Genomic DNA, 5,629 nt, shown 5'->3' on the forward strand with positions numbered 1-5,629 from the left:
CGTTTCAGCACATTGCTATCTTCAGTGCTCACTTAACAAACAACATTCACCCTTTTTAAATAGGTCAACAATTAAAGACAATCAGCTGAATTCAATTATCTCAGGTAAACCTCAATTAATCACAAGCAGAATTTCAAGAAAGTTTGATCATTCACATATATAGCAGAATATTACAAGTATACAACTTCAAAGAATGACCAGACATTACAAATACACCAAACACAGCAGGAGAGAGAGAAGATAAAGCAGTAACGACAATACCAATTTTTACAAAAAACAAGAGAGTTCTAGTTCTTCATTCATACCCTCAGGAAATAAAGATTTAAGTTCAAAGATCCAGAAAGCCTCTCTTTGCAACAACTTCTTATCTCTATCTCCGCCTCTTCTATGAGGTAGAATCCTCTCGATGCCCAGGAACTTCATGTCAGACAAAGAGTGGTTGGCAGACTTAAAGTGACGAGAAATTTAAGATATATCATCCTGTCTCCTAATGGCACTTGTGTTCAATCATTCTTGTGCGTAATGCACGTATAGTTTTGCCAACATATAGTTGTAAACATGTACAGATGATAATGTAAATAACATATGTACTCTTACGCACAAGTGCCATTAGGAGACAGGATGATACATCTTCAATTTTTTGTCACTTTAAGTCTGCCAACCACTCTTTGTCTGACATGAAGTTCCTGGGCATCGAGAGGATTCTACCTCATAAGAAGAGGCAGAGATAGAGATAAGAAGTTGTTGCAAAGGGAGGCTTTCTGGATCTTTGAACTTAAATCTTTATTTCTTGAGGGTATGAATGAAGAACTAGATCTCTCTTGTTTTTTGCAAAAAAGATGATAATGTAAATAACATATGTACTCTTACAAGTGATCAATTGTCGAATCTTATAGGTTTTTAGTGTACGAGGATCTGTAAATGATTTACATTTAACATACTTCGTACAGGAAGTACAGTTGTGACATGGAAAATTACCCTGGGCATTGACAAGAGCAGTCGGAGAAGAGATGTAGGTGTCAGCATAAACAAGCTTATCCCTCAATTGAGGGTATGAATGAAGAACTAGATCTCTCTTGTTTTTTGCAAAAATTGCTATCGTCGTTACTGCTTTATCTTCTGTCTCTCCTGCTGTGTATTTGTAATGTTTGGTCATTCTTTGAAGTTGTATACTGTAAATTTCTGTTATATATATGAATGATCAAACTTTCTTGGAATTCTGCTTGTGATTAATTGAGGTTTACCTGAGATAATTGAATTCAGCCTGAGGGTATGAATGAAGAACTAGAACTCTCTTGTTTTTTGTAAAAATTGGTATTGTCGTTACTGCTTTATCTTCTCTCTCTCCTGCTGTGTTTGTTGTATTTGTAATGTTTGGTCATTCTTTGAAGTTGTATACTTGTAATATTCTGCTATATATGTGAATGATCAAACTTTCTTGGAATTCTGCTTGTGATTAATTGAGGTTTACCTGAGATAACTGAATTCAGCTGATTGTCTTTAATTGTTGACCTACTTAAAAAGGGTGAATGTTGTTTGTTAAGTGAGCACTGAAGATTGCAATGTGCTGAAATGTTTGCTTGCTTGCTCGTGCCCATTTTTTTTAATTCACATGCACTTTGCACTTTTGCACAATGCAATTTATAAAAATTAAAAATATGTTTTTGTAGACTTTTTAGTCTCGAGTGGTCATTCTTTGAAGTTGTATACTTGTAAATTTCTGCTATATATGTGAATGATCAAACTTTCTTGGAATTCTGCTTGTGATTAATTGAGGTTTACCTGAGATAATTGAATTCAGCTGATTGTCTTTAATTGTTGACCTACTTAAAAAGGGTGACTGTTGTTTGCTGTTTCCTAATGGCACTTGTGTTGTGACATGGAAAATTACCCTGGGCATCGACAAGAGTAGTCGGAGAAGAGATGTAGGTGTCAGCATAAACAAGCTTATCCCTCAAATTAGAGCTCCTGGAAGAGACAAAGAGTGGTTGATCACTAAATACATTCAATAACTGGGGATCACTTTGGATAATGTGCCAATGACTCTTGATAATAGTTTTAATGTCATTACTCAGTGGACTGTATGTGGATTTAAACATACATGAAAAATTATTGTTTCTTTTGTTCATAGTCAAATTTCTTTCCTCCTGTTTTTGTAAGCTAGAAACCTTCTCAAGTGCAGTGTCAAGTCACTTATCAGGATAACCCCGTGATTTAAAGTCCATATACAAGCTCTGGGCTTTAGCATCAAAATTCTCTTGCTTAGAACAAATACGATGGAGTCTCAAAAACTGGCTATAGGGTAAACCACGTTTTAAGGGCATTGAGTGAGCACTCTTAGCATGAAGAAGACTGTTCTTAGCTGTGTCTTTTCTATAAAGAGAGGAGACTATTTGATTATCCACAATTGATATAGAGGTGTCCAAGAAATTGACATCAGTGATCCCCACATGATATGTGAATTTGATGGAAGGCCTAAGACAGTTCATGTACAAAAAAGCTGCTTCAAAGTCACTTTCAGAACCTTTGTAAATAAAGCAATCATCGATGTATCTCTTAAACAAAATGATGTTGTCAAGGAAAGGTTTATTTTTGAAAACAGCTGTCCTCCAAAAAACCCAAGTATAAATTAGCATAAGCTCTCCCCCTCTCCCACACACACGATGCGCAAAACTCCGCATTTGAACAGTCAATAGCAAATACTTAAACTAATAACAAAACATACTTACCTGAAGATTGCAATGTGCTGAAATGTTTGCTTGCTTGCTCGTGCCCATTTTTTTTAATTCACATGCACTTTGCACTTTTGCACAATGCAATTTATAAAAATTAAAAATATGTTTTTGTAGACTTTTTAGTCTCGAGTGGTCATTCTTTGAAGTTGTATACTTGTAAATTTCTGCTATATATGTGAATGATCAAACTTTCTTGGAATTCTGCTTGTGTTTAATTGAGGGTCCCTTTCATGGGAACTTCGAACTGCGTCCTCTAGGGTTCGCTATGGGGAACGCCTCATCGTGACCTGTGTCATTGAAAAAACTCCAACAACACGTTGGCCAGCGACAGCCATGACGTCACTACTGGTGCGACTATAGTATAAATAGGCGCCAGGAGAACACATCATCCTCGTCTTTGTCTTCACTGACTGTTTTGTTTGAAGCATACATCTCCGTGGAAAGAGCGATCTCTATTCATTCATTATGACGAGCACTAGCAAAGCGTTTAGAAGATGTGTGCATCTGTGTCATCGCTATTTGACACCCGATGACACACACGATCTATGCGTTGTTTGTTTGGGCGAAGAGCACGCACGCGATGTCCTCAAGGGGGCAATCTGCGTGCACTGCGAGCGTTTTTCAATGAAAAAGCTCCGTTCTCGTTTGTCTCTTTTTTTCGAGTAAAGAGGGGCAGCCATCTGCTTCCCGCGGTTCAGGACCCGCCGCTGCTGAGGCACGGAGGAGAATGAGCTCGTGGGGATCGCAGGTGGACCTGGCCGATGAGTTTAAAGAGGGGCTTTCCCTCTCGCGCTCGTCAGCTGTGGACGAGAATGAGCCGCTGGAGGATGATGTTATTTCTTTAACATCTTCTGATCCAGGGGCCAGTGCTCTGCTGGGTTCAGCCCAGGAAGAGCAGGAAATGTCTGAGGAGGGCGAAGAAGCTGAGGCTGAGCCTTCCCAATCCTCCTGCCCTGCGTATGATGAGCTCTTGGAAGTTATGGATCGCGCCACGGCGAGGCTTGACTTGCCGTGGAAGCAGACTAAGGAAGTGACATCGCAAGGTCATCTCGATGAACGTTATCTTTCTGGCCATAGCCCTCCAGCTCAGGTGAGCCTTCCTTTCCTTCCTGATCGCCATACTGAGATCGAGAAGGAATGGAAGAGGCCGTTTTCCTCATGCATCCATTGGTTCCAGCATACCAGTTATGACAACATCGAGGCGATGCGCGAAAACGGCTATAGCCATATAGGCCACTAGCATTAAGCCGGTTGGCGTGGTAGCCCAGGCACACATAGATAGTAATACATGTGGTTTACATGGCTCTTTGAAGCAGCAGCAGTACATATGTCTTGACGATCTGCTTGTTGGGGGATGTTTTATTCTTGTTTTTGGCTTTTATTGTCCATTTTATGTCTCCTGCTTTGTGGGGGTTTATTTCATATATGTTATATGTGCAGCAGCAGTATTTCTTACATGCTTACAGCAGCATGTTGTGGATGTATTGGCAGTTGCAAGTCTCTGTACTTGCTCTGCCACAGCAGCAGCATAGCCGATCTATTCCGCCAAGACCAAACACATTAACATTGCCATGTACATTACCATGCCAATCCCTCCAAGAGTTATGACAGAAATATGAAAAGACGATCGGTTCTCGTGGCAATACTATGATCTGTCACGACACATTAAAGAGCCACAAAATGGTATTTACTGTTTGAATTTCTTAAAAATGACAAAAATTGAAAGCTGAGACCTTGTCTCATACCAGAAGTAACGTGCTCTGTCCTGTCTGTCGACGTGTTGTCAGTTTCCTCTTTGCTCCGCAATGTATTTATTTTTACTGCATGAGAACATGATGTGTAGTGTAGTGTGAGAGCAGCATGGCTTGTTGGGTATAGCAACAGTAACTAAAGAGGGTGGGTTTTTGCAAAGGGTCATGCACATGCACGCTGAATATAATTTCATATTAAAGCACAAAAGAAACTACGAGCATGTGTTGTAGTTATGTCGTCACTTAAGTTATGAACTTACCAAACAGGTGATTAAAGCTGCTTAAAACTGCATGCATATAAGTATTTGCTACGAGACATATCTCTGAAATGCAGTGGTTTTCAAAACTGAAAACCTGGAAAAGTCCTGGAGCCCCTCAGCACTGTCTGCCTCATCTAACGAATCTAATTCAACAGCTCATTAGTAGAAACTTTAAGACCTGAAGTGGGTCAGAAAAGGTAAAGAGGTGTGAGAAAATACGATGCGTGTCAGATCCACATCATGTTTAGCAATGGCAGCTCTTAAAGGATTACTTCACTCCAGAATTAAATTTTCCTGATAATTTACTCACCCCCATGTCATCGAAGATGTTCATGTCTTTCTTCCTTCAGTCAAAAATAAATTAAGGTTTTTGAGGAAAACATTCAAGGATTTTTCTCCATATATTGGACTTCAACGTGGACCAACGGGTTGAAGGTCCAAACTGCAGTTTCAATGCAGCTCCAAAGGGCTCTACACGATCCCAGCTGAGGAATTAGGGTCTTATCTAAGGAAACAGTCTGTCATTTACTAAAAAAAAAAAAAAACCTTTATATACTTAACCACAAATGTTTGTCTTGTACTAGCTCTGTCATGCACGTCCGCATTCCATAATCACATTAGAAAGGTCACATTTTTTTCCTAGCGGAAGAAATCTTTTACGTTTCAAAAGATTTAAACATACAACTTTTTTGAATGGTCCTCCTTCTCCACACTTGTAAACACTGGGTCGGTACTTTTGCCTATGTCACGTGTGACCTTTCCAGCGTGACTATATACTGCGTGCAGTTGTGGATGCACACCGCAGAGCTAGTGCAAGTTGAGCAGTTGTGGTTAAAAAGTATATAATGTTTTTTTTTTTTTTTTAGAAAATTGAAGATCGGGT

Source organism: Sinocyclocheilus anshuiensis, unplaced genomic scaffold (genome assembly GCF_001515605.1).
Source record: "Sinocyclocheilus anshuiensis isolate Anshui unplaced genomic scaffold, SAMN03320099.WGS_v1.1 scaffold556, whole genome shotgun sequence".
Taxonomy (NCBI): domain Eukaryota; kingdom Metazoa; phylum Chordata; class Actinopteri; order Cypriniformes; family Cyprinidae; genus Sinocyclocheilus; species Sinocyclocheilus anshuiensis.